Source organism: Meriones unguiculatus (genome assembly GCF_030254825.1).
Source record: "Meriones unguiculatus strain TT.TT164.6M chromosome Y unlocalized genomic scaffold, Bangor_MerUng_6.1 ChrY_unordered_Scaffold_23, whole genome shotgun sequence".
Classification (NCBI taxonomy): domain Eukaryota; kingdom Metazoa; phylum Chordata; class Mammalia; order Rodentia; family Muridae; genus Meriones; species Meriones unguiculatus.
Window position 1 is genome coordinate 813,610 of NW_026843709.1, and position 22,106 is coordinate 835,715.

The 22,106-nt window shown below is 44.1% G+C and overlaps 1 protein-coding gene across 1 annotated transcript in view; it reads right to left on the reverse strand.

The window, feature by feature from the left end:
• LOC110543129 (biotinidase-like) overlaps positions 1 to 15,316 on the reverse strand; it is a 38,030-nt gene extending 22,714 nt beyond the window's left edge. Inside the window, 1 exon segment of the mRNA XM_060376825.1 lies at positions 15,281 to 15,316. The gene's annotated coding sequence lies outside the window, so the exon portion shown is untranslated.
• Positions 15,317 to 22,106: the final 6,790 nt, after the last annotated feature.

The following is a 22,106-nucleotide window of genomic DNA, read 5'->3' on the forward strand; positions in this document are numbered from 1 at the left end:
GTAAGTCCTGAGACAAACTACCCAGCTCTCTTCTAGGAACCCAGCTCAAGATGCCCCAGATAATGTACATTAGCTTCTGTTAAACTGCCTGTGTGTGGACACATCTTATCTTCTGTTAGACTGTTTGCTGGCGCAAAACCTCCCCTTGCAACCACTGAGAGAGACAGCACCCTGTGGTTTCGGCCTTCAGAAGCCTGGTACTCCCAACACCTGCCACTGTGCTTTGGTCCTGAACACCTGAGTGTCGTCCGGCCGGCTGGAACGAAGCCTTTCCGTTGGCTCCAGACTGACTGAGTGGCCTTCCCACAGCCACAGCTCATTACTATACGCCTGGGTACTGTGCCTGCTTTGCCAGCACATACTGTCATGGCTCAGCAACAACAGAAATGACGAGAATGCTACAAAGTCAACACCAAAGCTTGAGGAGAGGGCAGAGGTCAGAACCGCGCTTTCGAGAACTACAGCTATGATGAGGCTTCCGCTTTGGAAGAATAGACACTGGGGAAACGGGTAAGATAAGCAAGAGGGACATTCTAATAAAGTACTGAAAGTGATGAAATTGACCAAAACCAAAAAACTGCTGACAGAAATCCTTTAGAAGCTCATTACTAGAATAGAGATGGCTGGGGAGACAATCTCTCATCCTTATCTGGCAACAGAAGCTTCAAATGTATGGACTCAAGAAGCCAGGAAAGGGAGGATTGTCAGTACCAGGCAAACACATACAGCGAGACTGTCTGAAAACAAACAAACGAGCAACAACAAAAGCTCAGTAAGGAAATGCTGAAACAGACGGTGGGCCGCTGACAAGGATGTAAACACAGGAACAGGGTACCTTACAAAAGGAAAGGGAGTAGGGTGGGATTCAAAGCCATGACTGAGAATTCGGCTTGGATATCCGAATCCTCGTTTCCCGGTTGGTGTTGCTGTCTGGAGAGGTGGTGCAACCCTGATGAAGGAAATACGCCACTGAGAGGTGGTGGACCTTTGAGAGGTCATGGTCTCAGGCGACTTCCTGTTTGCTTTCCCTGCTTTGTCTCTGTGAATGAAGACTGGCTCGCTCAGCCTCCCAGGTGTCCTGCTTCCATGTTACCCCGCCATGATGGGCTCTTTAATGTAAGCCAAACTAACTTCTCTATACATTGCTTCGGCTGTGGTGTTTTTATCACAGAAGTACCACACGGCTGGAAAAGCAGAGCTGAACACCTGACAGCTATGCTTGGCCAGCAGGGACCCACGGGGTGGGCAGTAGCCCTGCCCTCTGCTGACAAGTGAGCCCTGTCACCTGTGGATCACAGCAGAGACTGGCAGCCAGCGTCTCGTGGAGAGAGAGCAGCCTCGCTCACCACTATGTGTGCCTGAGTCCAGGCCTGGCAGACTGCTGGCTTGCCAAAGCATAGTAACCATAACCACTGCATCCATTACCAAAAGACAATATGGGCAGGGTAAACCCTAGTGTAAACTGCAGGCTTTGGAGGAAGAGGATGGGGTCAGTGCAGGCTCATCAACTGTGCCAAAGGAGGTTGGTCTGGGATGTTGATGAAGATACGAGTTGTTCATGAGTCAGGAGCCTAAAGATGCTCTTAAAAATAAAGTCTTTTAAATAGAAAATAAGTTAGAAATTAGAGACCAGAATGGTGAGGTAAGATTGGGACATTTCCCAGTCTTGGCATCTAAGAAGTTTAGGCTTTTTTGTTTTTTGTTGTTGTTGTTTGTTTTGTTTTGTTTTTTTTGAGACAGGGTTTCTCTGTGTAGCCTTGGCAGTCCTGCACTCACTTTGTAGACCAGGCTGGTCTCAAACTCACATAGATCTGCCTGCCTCCAGGTCCCGACTGCTGGAATTATAGGCGTGTGCCACCATGCCCAGTGAAGTTTAGGAAAAGAAGCTCAGGGTTGCTGTGAGATCTGTGCATGTAGAGGAGAAGGCTTGAGGAATAATTCCCTCACTGAAAGGACAGAAAACACAAACACCTGCTTGCCTAGACAAATAACTCATCTGGAAACTCTCTCATCGCAGGCTCTGAGTGGGACAATAAAACCACCAGCACCCCACCACCCCAGGAAAAGGGGAAAGTGTCCCTCAGTATAATCCCTGAGAATTAACCCACTTCTGACCCCAGAGCTCCTGCAAGGTAAAAAGAGACAATGGTGAAGCACCAGACCAGAATGCTCTGAGAAGCGGTTTCCACAAGGACGCTGACTCCGTAGTACACTGGGAACCGACAGACCGGTGCTGTGACCCATGAGAAGCAGGGAGAACTTGTTCCCTTAGCCACCCTCTAAAGGCAGCGTGACCTTGGGATGCTGGCCACCAGGAAACAAAGTCAGTAAGACAGAGCAATGCTTAGTCGGCTAGGCAACCCTTTCCCTCAGTAAGCAGTGTGAGGAGGCTGGACCATCTGGAAATGTCACGTCTCCAGCCCCTCATTGCTGGACTCTCCTTGTTAATAAGTTTCAGTAAACCTTGTGTCTTGTGTTGCCCTCTGTCTCTTGGCAGCCTACCATAGCAAGGTGAGGCTATGCATCCCACACTCCAGAGATGTTACAACCAAAGCTTTTGTTTACGTTGAGTTTGAAATCCAAATTGGGACCATACACACAACCCAGGTAACAAGATAAAAGGGCAGGAAGTGCTGAAGATGTTCACAGTCCTGAGAGGCCTAGAAAAGCCAGCCGACAACCCTAGGACTCTTCACCCAGGCCACTCAGGACAGCCCCACAATTAGAGCCAATAAAATGTTCAAAACTACAAAACACAGAAAGAAATTATTACTCAAGAGAGTAAAAAGAAGACGGCAAAATGGGACCCCAACAAATTCAGATGATTGTAACACAAGCGAAAACTGCTAAATCCATTGATGACAACTAAAGTAGTTCTCAGTGGATCAAAGAGTAAGATACCATTACATCAGTCAGGTAGAGAGGTTTCTAAACTATGTGGATTAGAGCCGCTAACAAATAGCGCTTGAAACAGCACAGAGGGGCTGGAATGATGCTCCGGGGTTAAGAGCACTTGTTTGCTGCTCCCTGGGACCTGGGTTTCCACCCCAGCGGCTGCTAACCACCTGTAACTCCAGTTTCAGAGGATCTCATGCCCTCTTCTGACCTTCTTGGGTACTGCATGCATGTGGTGCATAGACCTATTCAGGCAAAATACCTATTAAATAATTTTTTTTAATCTTTAAATTAAAAAAAAAATATATAGCATAAAAATGACAGCAACAAAGAAAGAGGATGGGAGACAGGGAAAATCCGTATGACGTCTCACAATACTCCTAAGAAGCAGTAAATAGAGAAAGTGACACACACAGGAATAAGGGCCCAAGTTCAATAATGGAAGGCAGAAGTAATAAATTCAGGATGAGGAAGAAGAACCCCACAGCTAGACAAAGTATTACAAACCCGTGGCTCCCTGAAGATTTTAAGAAGAAGATGCAGAAGGAAGCACGGGAAAGCAATGATCTTTAAAGATACAGTTATTTAGGATCGTCTCGATGGCTCAGGGGGCAAAGCTGTGGCAACCTGAGTTCACTTCACAAATCCCAGTTAGTGACGAAAGGAGTGAGCCAACCTCAGGGCGCCACTCTTAGAACCTCCACACACATATCTGGCACCCGCTGCCCTCACCCTACATCATCTTTTCATTTGAAAAAATGATACAGTGATTTTTTTTTTATGGTGATCTGAACACTAGCAGGCGTTTCAATATCGGAGAAAGGAGTGAGATATCTTCCAAGTGCTGGGAGAAGGTAACTATCAAACACATAGCCTTGTTTACTTCCCACATAAATTCCTCCAAACAAACCCAACCAGCACAGCATGGAGTCGCTCACTTGGAAACCAGTAGACAAAGAGTTGAAGCTATTTGAAAAATAGTTTAAGAAAATAAATTGGAGGTTACTCACCAGAAAATTGCCACACAAAAACTGCAAGTAAACACTGCCATGAATGAAAAGAAAGTAACAACTGCTAATTTTATATTAAAAGACCAGCACAAAATAGACGAGAAATAAAAGCATTAAAAGGAAGAGGAGAAAGAGGAGGAAGGGAAGGAAGAAGAGGCGGAGGAAGAAAGGGGAAGGGAAGGAAAATAGGAAGGAAGACAAAATTGAAATGTCACCTGACAGGGATTAAAAAGAAGCAGGAATAAATATAAAGAAAAGTAAAGCTAGAGAAACAGCCCCATGGGTAAAGTGGCTGTGCACAGCACAAGGACCCAAGTTCAGATCCCACATCCACACAAGAGCCCAGAGTGTTGATGTGCATCTCGGACCCCAGCGTGGTTCGAGGGTGGAGACGGACCAGCTCCAGGTGCTTCCTGGCCAGCCAGTCTAGCTGAATCCACAAGTTCCAGGTGAGAGATTCTGGACAGCAATAGAGGAAGACACCTGATACTCCTAATGTCCACCTCTGGCCTCCAGATGTGGCCTGTGCAGCTCCCTCCAACACATTTAAGGCAAATACAGAAACAGTCAAAGGAACTAGATGACACTCTAAATAAAGGACATGATAGAGATGGTCAAGAATTAGAAAAACGAGCAGCATGGACAGGAATAAAGACCTAAAAGGGAGCCTAGAGAAGGGGTGACAGCTAGATGAGCTCCAATGAAAGGGTTACGGGAGAGCCGGGAAAGCAGAGGACTGGTGTGGTGGGTACACCACAGGGACCCCCTGTATAGGCAAGCCTCTTTTCCTCCTGTGCATGTGGAAATGACGTTTTGCTCCTAGCCAACAATGGACGAAACTCGAGGGATTTCACGGTGCAGTAGAAGCCAGTCAATTCTGCTCATCCAAAGAGATGTACCTAGTCTACAGGCCTTTAAAAGAAGCCAGCTGCTTTAAAAGTGACACACTCCTGCTGTCCTTACACACGCAAGTCCCCATGAGTCCTAAAGCTTCGAGAAAGTCATTCTTCAAACAGCATTTGGAGACTGGATGACACCTTCCCTCAGCAGGGAGAGTGAGATACAAAACAGGTTCTAAGCCACACCCAGACTCCGACCCACAGAGACTTCCAGATGGTGAATGAATCTTATTTAGAGCTGTCTAGTTGGTACTAAGACAATTTTTAGTACAATAAATACTGCATAACAGGTCAGAACAAATGTTTAAGGATGTAACTGAAGACTGTTCTCCAGGAACACAAGCAGATTTGAATGACCAGAAAGACAGCCCAAGAAAGGAAGACTACGCCTAGAAAAAGTGTTTCCTGGGATGAAGAGTCATTTGAGGGCTAAATCAAAAGATCAAAGGCATTTTTGTTCGGTTTGTTTTCTGAGACAAGGTGTCTCTATGTAGCCTGGGCTGGCCTCAAACCCAGGATCTTCCTGCCTCAAAATCCTCCTGCTAGGACTACAGGACCACTACAGCTAGCTAAAGACAGTTTTTCACAAGGACTTATGTATTTAATTGTATGTGCATGGGTATTTTGCCTAGATGTATGTTTACGCATCATGTATGTGGAGTGTGCACACAGGCCAAAGGAGGGTGTCAGGTTCCCTGGAACTGGGGTTACAGAAGGTCATAAGCCACCACGTGAGGGCTGACAAATAAACCTAGGTCCTCTGCATTGTAGAAAATTCAAAAAATGTGTTGGGCTATATAATGTTTATTATCATTAGCCCTAAGATTATCACGATGGTATTATTTAACCTGATATCACAAATAATAAGACACAGATAACTGTTAGATTTTACAATCGCCTTATTTACCTTGGGCCGGGCAGATATTTCACTCACACCACCTCAATATCCTCACCATCCATCTCCCAGCCCCCATCCAATGCCATCCAACTTAATGCTCCCTATCTGGACTACCTTTCGTCCATAATCCCATGGTTCTTATGTTCTTCATCTGGGGCTTTTCATGCCATTATTGGAGTCCTTACTCCCGGCTCACATGCTTTTTTCTCCATACTAACTCATGGTGGTGTTCTCCTTCCTCTCTTCCCGGCCATCTGTTTCTTGTGATTCTCTCTGAAGCCCGGGAACCTTGGCCATGCCTCCCTATTCTGCCCTGCCCAGGTATGGGCCATTTAATGAACCAATCAGGTATAATGTTTTAGGCAGGTTTACACAAACAAGGATGGGTGTAGCAGCGGTCAGTAACCAGATCTTGAGGGCCAGTAATTAGCATTAGATCAGCCTCCCATACCTCTGCAAGAGCTGTAAGTACTCTTAGCCACTGAGCCATCTCTCCAGCCCTGAAAAAAGACATTTTTAAGGGCCAACATTCAGGCTGTTCTCACACTATCATAATAACATCAATGTTGGCAAAAGCCTACAGATTCATTTCTAAAAAAGAAACTCTGACTTAGAACTGTTACAGGATGTTAAGATTTGGTCAAACTCTAAAAGTGACTGATGAGGAGTTTGAAAACCTAAGAACTTAGGACTCTTGGTCTCATTAGTTTCATCAGCCTTTCTTGAAAAGAAAAAATATGTTGAAGCTAAAGTTCTGCTGAGCAGGAAGTGGATGGAAAGACTAAGGCAGAAGCCTCAGCTATACAATAAACACGAGGATTCCGTTTATAGAACAGCATGCAAATGTTATAAACTTGGCAATGCAGAAGTGAGAAAACAGCCGAAGGTCCCAAGAATGGGAAGGAGCAGTGTAGTGCTAACAGAAGCAGACAGCAGGAAATAAACGTGGAAATTCAGTGAGAAAATGGAAACTGAGAATAAAGTTCTGTGATAAAAAGAAAAGGAAATAGAGCATTATCAGCTAACCTAATTATGGAGAAAATTGAGAAATGCAAAAACAAGCAATAACACAGAGGAAATAAGTACAAAAAGTGAAAATAATGAAAAAACTTAGCTAAAATGAGGATTCTCCTAGAAAACATCACCGGGTGGGGATGGGGCACACCTTTAATCCCAGCACTGGGGAGGCAGAGGCAGGCAGATCTCTGAGTTCCGGGCCAGCCTGGTCTACACAGTGTCTACAGGACAGCCAGGCCTGCACACAGAGAAACCCTGTCTCAGACAAACCAACCCCCCCCCCAAAAAAAACAAACAAAAACATCTCCAGTACTTGGTAGGCTGAGACAGGGTGACTGCAGTGAGTTCAGCATTTGCGTGGGCTGCTAAGTACTGAGTTCCAGAGCAGCCTGAGCTAGCCCTACACAGCAAGGTTCTTTCCAGAAAAAACAGGCACACAATTCTCTCTCCCTTTGTCCCTGTTTCTCTTGCACACACACACAAACACTAACATCACTAAAACTACAGATAAAGAGAAAAACTGAGCTAAGGCGACAACCACAGAAGAAATAGTTATGAAACAACCACTACCCCTATCCTGTCAGGGTCCCACCATCCCTCTCCCCCCCACCTCATCTTCCAATTGCTAAGTGATCCCAGGTGGTTTCTGGAGGGAGGTATGAAGGAGTAGAGCACCCCACTGCTCCTGGAAGCAGCCCGGGACATAGCAGAAGAACATGTCTCTTGTGAGAGACTCAGGGGTTGTTAAGGGCCCACATGCCTCTCTTTCCGCCTCACTGTCTTGCACACGACTTCCATCTGCAGGATTACCTGTGGTGGCGAGATGGCAGCTCTCACTGTAGGCACTGTGTGGTGCACAAGTAGGGAGATACTGCCCAGGACCACTGACACTGTTCCCAAAGCTCTGCCTGGCAGCCTCTTCCACTTACAAGGGCGGCTGGCCAATGAACCATCTTGAATAAAATCATGGTTTTGCCAGATGTAAGAAGGCCAGCTAAAACGGGCTTGGTGGCTCATGCCTGTAATCCCAGCACTCAGGGAGATAGAGGCAGGCGGGTCTCTGTGGGTTCTAGGCCAGCCTTGTCTACAAAGCGAGTCCTGGACAGCCAACACTACGCAGAGAAACCCTGTCTTAGTGGGGGGGGGGGGCAATTAGATCTGAATTTTATATTTAAAAATGTTGAGTATGTTTATACTAAACTTCCCCCACATACACACACTAGATTTGAATTTGAAATGTACCCCATGTGTGTGCACACTTGGCCCCTGTGGATGGCACTGTTTGGGGAGGGTAATGGTGCCTTTAGAAGGTGGAGTCTTTGCAGAGGAAGCATGCCTACCCTGCACCATGTCCTTCCTGCCATAGCTTCTACCCCTCCGGAACTGTACACCAAAACACACTCTTTCTTTTTGATGTTACGTTTTGTTATGGTATTTTATTAGAGCAAGAGAAAAGTAATACGTGTATAAACCTTGATAAGTATCTAAAGTGACATTGTATATTATTGGAATAAGAATGAACTGTTACAAGTGGTGCTTGAACAACTCTTAAGATAAACTGACTATTATAAAAAGCAATCAATTAGTTCCCTCTCTATTCCCTCATAATGTAATTTAACCCAGAGTCTAGTATAAGTTCAGCCATGTGACTTGCTGTGTCTAAGGGACATTACGGAACATACAAAGGCTTACACAATGGGTCTCCTTCCAGTCTACAGCCTGTGAAGAAACAAGGTATCTAGATGAGGGAGGTGCGAGTTTCAGTGGCAGGTGTGCCAGGTGGCCAGAGTGGCAACCCTGTTGGTCAACTGCCAGTGTAAGAAGAGTAATCTAGGTGACAGGCAAACGACCACATGAATGAGGCAGCGGAACCCAGGTTCGCAGACATGTTAAATAGACGGTAGTCTTTTAACCACTAAATTAGGGGTGGATAGATGTCCAAGCAAACCTAATTGATAAAGATATTATAGAGAAATGACAAATGCTGGTTCCTTCCTCTACTCCCACCCCAGTGTGTGTGTGTGTATGTGTGTGTGTATTTCCTGGCTGTTGGGAGCCAGGTTAGTCCAAGGCTTTCTCAGAGGCCCTTAAAAAAGGCAAAGAGAATGCTAGTTCTGTGTCCTTGCCCACGGACACTCTTGGCAAGATCTGGTCTGTGGCTGGTATCAGGACCTGGAAGGAGGGAGGGTTTTGGTTCCTGGGAACATAGCTTTTCCCCTGAAGAAAGTGGAGTTATCAGTCCTCACACTGCTGAGGGTGCTTTGACTACGACACGCTTGTGTTCCCTTTGTGCAACCCGCTTTCCTGGCTTCCTGCTGACACCGTCCCCTTGTATGACAGCTTTCTGCTACCTCTGCCTCATCTCACCCTGTGAAATGAAGAGACGATAATGTATTTCTTTTCAAATAAGTTATTTCTTTTTACTTTACGTACATTGCTGTTTGACTGCACGTATGTCTGTGTGAGGGTGTCAGATGCCCTGCTACAGGAGTTACAGACAGTTGTGAGCTGCCATGTGGGTGCTCGAAACTGAGCCTCTGGAAGAATAGTGCTCTTATCTGCTGCGCCATCTCTCCAGCTGTGTTGGTATATATTCTTGTGGAATGTACCCTTGTTCATTCAAATGCTGATTTCTCTCCCCCACTATCTGGTTTCAATATGGGCATTGCATTGTGATGCTTATTCTAAGCATCACCTGTCTCACGTTTGTGTAAACATGCCACCATTTGTTCTCTATATTAAATTAAACAATTAAACATCCAGCCAGTGCTGTGCAATGGAGAGGATAGGGTGGGACACCCTGGTCCGGAGGGGAGGGGAAGGAAGCAAGAGAAGAGGAGCAGAGGTTGGCATGAGAGGACTTGGAATCATAAGGAAAAGTGAACTGGACCTAAAATGTGACTAAAAGCAAGTATAAGGGGTGAAATCAGAATGGTAGGAAACTATGCGGGCTTGGAGGTTTAGGATGGAGTAACTACTGCCCAGCATTGTGCTCTAGGTTAATTAAATAAATCCTAGTCTCTGTGTAGTCATTTGGGTATACAGATGGTTTAGGAATAACTGCTGCTTAACTAAAAGATAAATCAATAGTAAATATTAATCACCCACAACACGGCTGGTAATGTATTTTTTTTCCCTCATCCCTGGACCTCAGGGGCCTGTCATTAAAGAAGGACTTGCTGGTCCTGGTCACCAGGTAGGCTAGAGACTTAGGTATGAAGAATGATCTTGGCATAGTGGTACACACCTATGATGCCAACACTCAGGAGGCTAAGGCATAAGAATACCAAGTTCAAAGCCCAGTGAATCAAACAAGGCCAAAAAAAAAAAAAAAATCAAATACAAAAGAGAAAACAGACTTGACACAGAAAAAGCTTAATAACCTCAAATTAGGGACCATTTATAAAACAAGATACAAAAAATAACACATAATGGAAAACAGTTGTCACAAATAATTGTGAAAATCAGCATTGTAACAGTAACTGCGGGTACTGTTTGAGATCTCTAGTTTGAGATCAGCCTGGGCAGGTTGGGAATTCTTTTTTTCTCACAAACAACTGTAAACAAAGTTAAAAAACAAGTCATTTTGCATTCAGGATATATAAAAGATGTCTATAGACCATTAAGAAAAAGATAAGCAATCCTGTAAAAAAAAAAAAAAAAAGGGCAACATATATGAGCTGTTAACTGACAGGTGAAGAGCCTCATGACTCTGCCTCATTCATAGTCAGAGTATGTTTGGAAATGAGAAGTCACTTCAAACCCGTCAAACTGGCAAAGAGAATTAGAATTTTATTTTAATGTTTTTTTAGTAGTGTGTGCTAATTATACGTAACAATGGGTTTATTATGAGATTTTACATGCATACATAATGCATTTCAACCATATTCTCCCTTATTAGCCTTCCTTGCTCCCTGGTATTAATATCCTTTCTAACTAGCCCTCCCCAGCTTTCATTTCTTGAATTTTCGTTTATCTATCTATCTATCTATCTATCTATCTATCTGCCTATGTTGAGACAGGATACCATGTAGCTCAGGCTGGCATCAAACTCGCTAGGTAGCTGAGGATGAACTTGAACTCCTTATCCTTCTGCTCTATCTCCCAGTGTTAGAACTACAGGTGTGCACTACCATGCTAGAATGACAAAAACAAAAACAAACAAAAGTACTAAGTTTCCAGCTGACAGAGAAGAGGGCATCTCTCACATAACAATGATGTGAACGGAAGTTCTTTCGACTTTGGAGAATAACTTGACATAGAAACTCTCACACGGGTGTGAAACATACAAAAATGTTCAGAGTACAATACCCATACCCTGAAAAGGTAAGTAACCTACATGTCTGCAACTGTTTTAAAGTGTTCCCCTAAATCATGAGTTAGAACCCTCAATACAGCCATGCTGTATGGCGGGTCTAATGGGAGGCGTCCAAGTCATCCATCCTCATGAATGCTTTCGGTTTAAGAATCAGCTAGCCATTTCTAGCTTGGCCTTCTGTTTCTCTCTTCTTGTCTTTCTGCTCTGATGTCCTCACCAAAAACAGATGCTGCTACCAACAGACTCTTAGACCTCTGAGCTGCTACAACAGTGGGCAAAAATAAGCATCTTTATAAATTACTTAGCATTGGCTGGGGTTGGTAAAGCAGACTCCATAATCCCCAGCTGGTTGGGACACTAAAGCAAAAGGATCACCAGTTCAAGGTCAGGCTGGGCAGCTCACAGACCCTGTTTCACAATAAAAAGCTGGGGGAAGGGACAGGGATGCAGTTCAGGGGTAGGGCGATGGCCTCCCCAGCACCACAGAGTAAATCAGTAATACCTAGAATCATGTGCTCTCTTACAACAGAAAGTAGATTGAGACCCCTTAAAGAGTGGATAATGAAGGTAGGTACTAGACACATTAAAGTCAAAGTGATGGCTCCCTCTATGGGATGGGAAGGGAGATACAGTCAGGCAGGGACACTCAGAGGTCATGATGAAGAAACAAGTTTATGGGCTTAAGTCTTTCATGATAAAAGTCCCCAGTTCAACACCACACCCCGGGAACCTTGCAGTTTTATTCCACGAAGAAACACTACGTTGCTAAGCTATTATGTCCTCATACCACACATGGAGTTGTCACTCTGTTATGTACAGCAAAGAAAATCATTGTGGTAGCTATTGCTAATGTTAAACTCTCTCAACTTTACTTTTAAAAGAAAAAAAAAAAAAACAAACAAACAGATAACGCAGGAAAATCACATCCTTTCTGTTTTCTTCCCATACTGCTCCCTGCTTCAGTGCTAGTTCGTGGGTGCATCAAACTGCTAAGCAAAGTTCAGGCTGTGGGCGGGAATCCAGCTTTCTCTAGGTCAGAGGGTACCGGAGAAAAGTGCTCAGAGCTTTTCAACGGACAGGCACTGGGAGCTTTCAGTATTGAGTTATTATTAAGATGTCCTTGATAGCTCCAGAATATAAAGTCGTTTCCCATTGCTTTTTCCTCCTTTGACTGTATTCCTAAGCTTTGCTACTTACTATGCAGTTCATAAATTTAATGAGAAGCAAACAAAATCAACTTAAACCTGTTTTACTCAACCAACCATTTGATTGCATTATTTCTCACCTGTTCTGTCTCTAATGACGTGTTTCCTATAGCACATTTCCTGCAGTATAGTTTAAGTGGTGTTTTAAAAATGGTGCTTTGTAGCCAGGTAGCAGTAGCACACGCTTTTAATACTAGCACTTAGGAGGCAGAGGCGAGTGAATCTCTGTGAGCTCAGGGCCAGCCTGGACTACTGAGTGAGTTCCAGGACAGCTACGGCTACACTGAGAAACCCTATTTTGAAAAAAAAAAATAGTGCTTTGTGTAGATTTTCTTTTAATTTTTGTTTCTGTTTTTTTTTTTTTTTTTTTTTTTTTTTTTGTTTGTTTGTTTGCAGGTGGCATAGCTCTGTAATCTCGGCTACTCAAAAGGTTGAGCCAGGAAGATCAAAAGTTCAAGGCCTACCTGGACAGCTTAGTAAAACCTTCTCTTAATATAAAAAACTCGGAAAAGAAGAAGATATGCACTCAGTTTTCATTCTCTCTTACTGTCAGCCACGTTCATTTTTTTAGCCATTCTACAACCTGACACAGCCTAGAGTCACCAGAGGAATGAGTCTCCATAAAGTAACTGTCCTTAACCATGTTGGTCTGTAGGCACCTCTGTGAGGGATGAATCAAGACAAATATTAATCAGTGCAGGAGGGGCCTAGCCCATGAGGCTGATGGTCCTGGGCTGTATGAGAAAGCTAGTTAAGCATGAGTCTGGAAGAAAGCCAGAGATCAAGCCAACAAATCGGTTCCCTACGGCTCCTACCCTGACAAACATCCCTGAAGGATGGTCTGTGACTTGGAAGCATAAGAAAAAATAAACTTTTTCCTCCCCTGACATGCTTTTAGTACGGCATTTGTCACAGCAAAATGAAGTTAGACTAACACATAGCCCTGATTCATTCTTTATTTCATAACCAAGCACTATGTTTTGGTAAAGCGTGGACTATTTTTTCACAGCCAGGAGGGTGCTTATAAATGAGCACAAGGGTAGCTAAGTGTGAATGACTGAGATAAAAGCCACAGCTTGGGGGTCTATGCAGTCACACCTATACCAGCTGCCTTCTTTTGAAAGTTAATCTTCTCTAAGTCTAATACTGCAACTTGCTGAGACAGTGTCTCTCTCTGTGGCCCACGCTGGAGTTAAACTTGTGATCCTCCTGCCCTGGACTCTTGCATACAGATATTATAGGCAAGCGCCACCACACCTGAGTGCAACTCTTACCAAATCACTGGGTTACCTAGATATTATCTTCACCCACTTGGAAGAAAGTTGTCAGGCCACTCCTCATAATCTCAAACCTAGATCCCTAAACAGCCACTCTGTGGACTCTGAAGACTGGATTTGCTCTTTGGAGAGCATGCTACCATGCTCTTTCTTTGCTTTTTATCATTATTTTATTTCATGTGTATGGCTGTTTAGCCTGCATGTATGTCTGTGTACTATGTGTGTGCCTGGTACCCTCAGAGGCCAGAAGAGGGCATCACTTTCCTTGGAATAGAATTACAGATGGTTGTAAGACACCATGTGCGTGCTGGAGATGGAACTCAGGTCCTCTGGAAGAGCAGCCACCACTCTTAACCACTGAGCCGTCTTTCTAACCCCCTAGCCTTCTGTAGTTTAAGAAAGGTAAAATTTAGGGCTGGAGATACAGTTCAGTGGTACAGTACTTGACTGATATGCACAGGTCCTAGGTTCAGTTACTAATACTTAAAAAAAAAGATTTCTTTTTACTTTGAGTAATAAATGTCAAAGCCTTTTTCTATTCCTTCCTTCCTTCCTTCCTTCCTTCCTTCCTTCCTTCCTTCCTTCCTTCCTTTCTTGGGACATGTTCTCTCTACATAGCCTATATGTCCTGAAACTCACTAAGATTCCAGGCCGGCCTCAAACTCACTGAGATCCATGTTCTTCTGCCTCCCAAGTACTGGGATTAAAGGTGTAAGTCACCATATCTGGCTCTGCAATGCCAAATTTCAACAACAAAATATCCAACAAATAAAATTCCAAGCACAATGCCAAGGAAAATAACAGAGAACATGATTAACATGTTCAAACTCCACAGAGGACTTTGTATAAATCACAGCTCCTGGGATCCTTCTATTGCAGCTGGATGGAGCAGAAATGACTCTTGGCCTTGGAGGAAGCATTTGCACCACTTCCAGTGAATAACTGCAGGCAAAGGAAGCACGGAATGCTGAACCTTGAACTGCAAGGTGAAGGCAAGAACCAGTTCAGCGATTTTTCTCTTGGCTAAAGGTCAAAACTGTCGAGTTAAAGACAGATCCTTTAAAAAAACAGAACTCACTTAATCTGAATTACAGTGATTTGTTCCAATCAGAGTTTGGTTTGCACTTCACAGAGTTCTTCCGGTGATTGTTTTGAGAAAGGAATAGATGAAAGCAGCCATGAATTGACTACAGCGGACACTGTCAGAGTTAAACATGGCTAGTCTTGAGCCTGTAAGTCGAAAACAACCAACATTATTACTTTGGTAAAAGTCCAGCAATCACACATTAATTATTAGCTTATGGCTCTAACAGACCTTTGTGAAACCCAACTGGAATAACATCAAAATATAGCAAACACCAGGACAGCTGCGACGTTAAGAATGCTCTGGGCATTCTTGGTACGAGCATGCACGGTATCATCTATGATAAAGAATACACCTCTGCTCGCAGACTTACGTAAGGTGCACATGCTGTAGCGTGCAAAAACCACAAGCTTATGAAACCAGAGGGCACAGAAGCATGACAACACGACCCAAAGGCCATTTTTTTTTAACTGCAGACTCTAAGATAGTCGCGTCCCAGAAGCCTTTGCGCAGCCTGCCCGCGGTGAGCTAAAGCCCCGGGGCGGAGACGCGCGCGGGGGCCACGCCCCCTCCCCGCAGGGTCGGCCTCGAGCCTCGAGGTGCGCGGGGCCGCGTTGCTCCGAGGCGGCACCGCAGAAGGGAAGCTCGGCAGGCGGCCTCAGAGGCTAGTCTCTCACCTGTGGGCCCGGCGGCGGCCTCGGGCTCGTCGTGGAAGGACCGGCTGGAGAGTGGGCGTGCCTACATCGCCGCCTCAGCGCGGACTGCCTCCTAGTCCCGCCTCCTCGCCCCTTCGCTTAAACCGGTTGGCTGCCCTCCTGTCAGTCAGAAGCGGGAGTCGCTGGCTGCGTGCGGCGGCTCCGAGGCTCGTCGGGCTGGTGGAGCTCGGGGCTGTGAGAGAGTCTTGGAGTAACTCGGGATGGAAGATGCCGGGAAGTAACTCGGCAGAGGCTGGCGACGGAAGCGGGGAGCAGGTGTCTGGTGCTAAAGTCATCGCCCAGGCCCTGAAGACGCAAGTACGGTGGAGCCCTCGGGAGTGAAAGGCTCTACGGAAGCGGGTGCGGGGACGGGACACGCGTTGTCATGGAGACGGAGGGCTAGGAGTTGGGGGCGGGTCCTGTGGTCCTTCCTTTGGACCTCCTGGAAGGGCTGGAAGGCTGGGTCACCTTTATGCCTCTGTTCCCCCCGAGGATGTGGAGTACATTTTCGGAGTGGTAGGCATCCCCATGACCGAAATCGCCCTTGCTTTCCCAGGAACTGGGCATCAAGTACATCGGGATGAGGAACGAGCAAGCGGTGAGTGTGGACACAGGTAGCCGAGTGGCAACTTTACGCTGCGCACCGTGAGGCATCACTCCTCAGGCGTCGCACGCACCGCTGTTGATCCTACTTCACAAGAAAGTGAGGTGCCGAAAGACTAAATCAGACGTGCCCCCACGTGAGTCATGGGTGGTGACTTTTGCACTCAGGCATTCGGAGTTCAGGATCTGTGCTCGCTGCCTTCTACCGTAGTGTGCGCTACCACGTCCAAATGTTAGACAAGGCATGTTGCTTCATCAGTGCGTGTTTGTGTTACCTGTGTGGTTCCTGTTACCTGTGTGGCTCAGAGAGATGTGGGAGAAATGCCTGAAGGCCAGGACTCACGCTACATAAGGTGAAAGATATTAGCGATGGTAATGCCATCCCTGGAACTCTGGACTCTCAAATCCCAGTCCAGTGCTTTCCCACCGCATTATGCCCCAACCCATTCAGGGACCTATCTGGAAGTAGGAAAAGCAAAACAGACATTTTATACACCCACTTGTAGTGTTTCCTTTCTCAGCAATACCAGCAGAAATATCATGAATCTGGTGCTACAAAGCCTGATAACTGAGTGTAATCTCCTGGATGAATGTGGAAGGATGAAGGAGATAGACTGACTTATGTTGTCCTCTGCCCTGGACACACACACACACAAATAAGTATTAAAAGAATCAAGAATTGGCCCTGGAGAAATAGCTCAGCAGTTAACAGCACTTGTTGCTTTTTTAGGGACCGGGATTTGGTTTCTGACAACCTACATGGTGGCTCACAACCTTCGATCCAGCTCCAGAGGATCTAATGGCTTCTTCTGGCCTCCATGGCTTCTTCTTATGTTGTCCTCTGCCCTGGACACACACACACACAAATAAGTATTTAAAGAATCAAGAATTGGCCCTGGAGAAATAGCTCAGCAGTTAACAGCACTTGTTGCTTTTTTAGGGACCGGGATTTGGTTTCTGACAACCTACATGGTGGCTCACAACCTTCGATCCAGCTCCAGAGGATCTAATGGCTTCTTCTGGCCTCCATGGGCACACACGTGGTGCGCACACGCACGCACACGTGCACCCTCCCACCCACGCACACATTTGTAAGCACTCACAGACAAGAACAAGAATCTATTTTGTAATAGTGTCCGCCCAGCTGAGGCAGAGTCCTGTTTTCACTCCACAGCTGCCCTTGATCTCTGCTCTTGTGCCCTCTTGCCACCTTTTCTCTCCAAGTTCCAGTGCAGCGGGAGTTGCGTTTCATTTGTTCTTGTGCCTCCCAGTGCTGACTTGATCGAGGTCTTTGTGTGATATGGCCGTTCATTATATTGTTTACTAACTGAGAGACACTTACCGACAAGGTTTGAAGAGTAGAGGGAGTGTTTTTAATCTGAAAACTTGGATTTGTGAGCCTTACACTTTTATCCCCCTCTCTACCCCTCTTTTTTTCAGAGCTGGGAATTGAACCCAAGATCTTGTGCATACTAAGCAAGAGCTCTGCTGCTGAGCTATATCCCTACCTTTCAGTTTGACCTGCATGAGAAAGTATAAGCGTTGATCTCTATTTTACTACTTTTCTAGAGGCAGTATGTTTGCCACCCGTCTTTTTCATGCATTACACACATGCTGAGTATGCTGAGCTTGCTCTGTGTTGTGTAAGCAGTGCAAGAGAGGGACTTAAAGAAGAAATGAGGTTTTGAGTTAAACTCCAAGTTGATCAGTTGGGGAAAGTGGGGCTAAGACACAAAGAGACAGTCTAGAATGATGGTCCTCACAAAAGAAATGGATAGAAGGAATAGTGTGAAGGAGGTGACTGGTTCTCTGTGTTGCGACAGGAAAGATTGCTCAAAGAGGTACTGTCTGGTCATGCTGCATCCATGTAGCTTAGAGGCATGGCAAGCTGTGAGGGTGGATAGGTAGGCCAGAGGATGGTTATAGAAAATCCACAGCACACAACTCTAATCCCTGTATCTACTCAGGAGAAACAGAAGATCTCAGGTTTGGAGCCAGACTAGTCAGCTGAGGCCCTAAGGGTTCGGGTTACATTTCAGTGGTACTGCCCAAAATGCCTGGTGCTCTGGAATTCCTTAGTAGAGCAACAACAGATTTGAATAAAAAGACAAGTCTTCAGAGAAAGCATCCCCTCAAAAGATGAAGAAAGAGTAGGCATTACCTATGAGGAAGGAAAAGGCTAGCTCTTGTAGAGGTGATTTCTAGGTTAGGGGTTCGTATCACTGACTGATAATTCTACTCACTGAGGTTGAAGATAGAGGAGAACAATTTAGGAGGGAAGATGGTGGGTTTAATGATGGAGTTGTTCAAAGGAGTATGCGAAATGGATCAGAAGGATTCAAGAGCATGTTTGTGCTAAAGGGAAAGGTATGCTTGGGTATTGCTTGATTATTCATTAGCTCCTAGAGTAGTCAAAACACTCATGTGGCCAGAAAGTAGGCAGATTGTCAAGAAGTTAACTGTATTCTAAGTATTTTACATGTCTGAGATCACTGATTTCATCCTCATAGCAGTGCTCTGAATTACATGGATTTTATAGATGATGAAGTCAGTGTACAGAGTAATTTGTCAAAGTCACACAGTAGAATGTAGGGGACTGGGATCAAAATCAGAGCACTTTGACTCCAGACTTTAGCATCTTGAGTGTCGTGACCGCCTCGACCAGCAAGGAAGACGCAACCACCAGCTCTTCCTCAAGCAGTTTATTCAGGCCTTTGTAAGCTTCTTCTCCCCCAGTACCCCGGGCCCTTCCCAATTATATAGGCAACCACATCAGCCAATCACAGCCAACCACGCTCACTCATCAGACCTGCAGCAGGCAGCCAATGGGTCAGTGCCACGCTCACCTTGACCAAACATGGACTTGTTTATCAGCAGTCAGTACATCGGGCAGGTGCCATCTTTTAGGCTAGGCAACTTAATAGCCTAATAGCCACGGCTTGCCACACTTGAGAACTGTGTATACTTTGGGAGAGGGGTGTGATTTGATAGGAAGGCAGAGGCCTTTTGTTTTGTTTTTAATGGTAATAAAGTTTGTTATTTGGCACATGCCTTCAATCACAGCACACAGGAGGTAGAGGCAGGTGGATCTCTGAGTTCAGGGCTAGCCTGGTCTACTGAGTGAGTTCTAGAACAGGCAAATCTACAAAGAGAAACCCGTGTCTGAAAACAACAGCAGCAACAAAACCAAACTAAACAACAACAAAAATTTGTTATTTCTCAACCTTTGGCATATGCCAGAGGAGCATGCTTTTTGTATATGTTTTGTATTTTATTGCTAAGTATACTAATTTTGGCAAACATTTTATGCAATTTACTATTATTTTTAGAGATAAGACAATACTATCATGTTTAGACAAAGAATAATTTTTAAATGCACCCAGCGTTTTTTCCTGGGCACCTGGTCTTTAACCTAGTGCTTTCTGTCTTCCTTATAACCTGGATGAAGTGTACACTCAGTGAAAAGTGACCAGGCATGGTGACTTCCAAGTGTATCCCAGAGCTCATGAGATTTAAGAGGCTTCCGGTACAATCAGGGCCAACCTGGGCTACAGTCAAGTGAGAGCTTGTCTCAAAACAAAACAAACAAAAACCATGTTGACCACAAAGACAGTTTCTCCAGATTGCTTGGTAGGAATTAAAAACACTCAGTAAGCCATATGTAACCATGTGGGTGTGAACTCAGTAACAGGGAGACAACTAAAGAGTCACATTTAAGATGAAGCAGCATTCAAGGGTCCATATAAGTATCCGAAAACTTCAAGGCACACTGATCAGGGATAAGAGAGAAAACACAGATGAGGAATGGAAGTACAGATATCATTACAGACCCTAATGTGCAAACGGGTTGAAGAGATCACAGTGGGAAATAGAAAATACTTTTAATAAATGATAATGAAATGATGAATATCAAATATAATTCATAAGATATAGCTAAGATACTTTTTAGATGAAATAGTTGAAGTAAATCCATTAGCAAAGATTTAAAACCAATGCTGTCACCTTATTTTTCAAGATACCAGGAAAGGAAAAGCAAATCAAACTCAAGGAAAGAAGTTAAATAATGAATGCATAAGCAGAAATTAGTGAACTAGGAAACAACACCGAGAAAAACAAAACAAACAAACAAACAAAAATCAAAACGGCCAGGACTTGAAAGGCTGACATGTGAATCATCGCAGGCTACATACACATTGAAGGCCAGCCTGGGTAGTGAGACCAGGCTCTAATAGAATAGCCTAGCCTTTCAGAGAGGAGTGAAAAGAGATACATGATCAATAAGAAAGAGGACATTCCTACTGATTTGAAAGATACTTAAGCAGTTGTAAGATGATAACATGAATAGCAGAGATAGTAATGACAATTTCCTTGAAAAACTAATATTCAGATACCTAGATACTTAAGCCAGTCCTTGAAATTTCTGGTTATCACAGCTCATAAAAATGAGTACATTAAATCCTTTACTATGTAAATTCCCTCTCTCTCTCTCTCTCTCTCTCTCTCTCTCCTCTCGGTCTGAGACAGTTTCTCTGTTTAGACCTGGCTTTTCTGGAACCAGGCTGGCCTCAAACTCAGAGATCTGCATGCCTCTAGCTCCCGTGTGCTAGAATTAAAGGCGTGTCCCACCATGCCCAGCTCAAATTCTCTTTTAGTAATGGCCTTTTTCGTATTTATACCCAGTGTGTTTCACTGAGTCCGGCTGTCCTTTCTTTGTAGGCTTGTTACGCTGCCTCTGCAGTTGGATACCTGATGGGCAGGTAAGCTACAGCCGGCTTCGTTTTAATAAATTGAGAGTTTGGGGTAGAAATATACGTCCCAACTGAACGCTTAGTTGTCTTGAAAAGATGACAGAAGACAGGATTAATAAGAAATGAGAACTTCCCTAGGCCACTTCATACAAAAGTCTCAGTTCCAGAATGAAGGTGCTAGAGCATATTCCAGTCTACTTGTGTTAGCTAATTACCCCTCATTTTTATTAAAAAGTAATGCTTTTTACTACCATTTTAGAAAACCTAGAAAATATATGAGGAAAAAAACCTGAAATTGCTATAATTCCACAGCTGTTAATTTTTTTCATACATTCTTCTTTTTTCTACATTCACATATTTTCTAGGTAGAGTTTAGACCTCTGATAAAATTTGTACCATACTTTTTTGCTACTTATATAAGCTTTAGTAAGTGTTTTGTTTTGTTTTTCTAAAATTGAAGTTAGTGATTAAATACTAAGAAAGGTAGAAAAGCAGGATATAACAATCCTTCTTTTTTAATGGGAACCTTCCGAATTTGAGCCTGAGGAAAGTTAGGCCATCTAAACTGGTCTCTGAACTATTTCTGTCACTTGGAGCATGTCACATGTAAACAATGGCTTAATCTTTTGATTGACCCTAGAAAGCATTTAAATTACAGTCAGTGATGCTTTCATTGACTCTGGACTGATGATTATTTTCACAAGCTAAAAGTTAATTTTGAAGTTTTTGTTTTGAAAACCTTAGAGCTGGACTGTCCAGCATTGTAGCATTAGGAATGGGTAGCTATTAACATTTAATTCAAAACAAGCAACCTTCTCACTAGGGCTTCTCATTTGTGGTGGCCATGTGAGACGGGTCTCACAGCCACATTGTTAAGTATTCAGTGACTGAGTGTGGGGTCCACATCACGTCAAACCGCACAGGGAATATGGTGATTATTGTAAACATCCTGGGAGGTGGGACTGTTCTGGAGTTTACTCTCTGCTGGAAACTGTGTTTAAGTCTAAAAGATTCTGTATATCAACTCTACAGTGATACTTTATTATCGAGTGCTTGAGGCTCAGGAAGCTATGTCAAGAGAAAGAATTCAGAAAGATTTGGAGGAAAACCAGACATTTAGAATCATTTTTCCTCACAAAGATATAGTACATTATATTTATTTGTTAAGAAAATTTGTAAAATTTCTAGAAAATAAATGTGGCCATCAAAATTTACTTCTGTAATCAGTTAACTTGTTCTAACTCAACTGTAATTAAAGCCAAATAGGAAGTTTAGTGAAATATGATGTGAAAGTAAAAGTGTACATTATGTCTTAAGAGAAACTTAATGTCACTCTTTTTTAATTAAGATTTTCTGATGTTTACCAATTATAGTAAAGACCTTCATGTCTTTCCTTTGGCCACTGAGAAGTTTCCATGGAAGCCCTAACATAATATGAATTGTTAGTTGGTCCATGC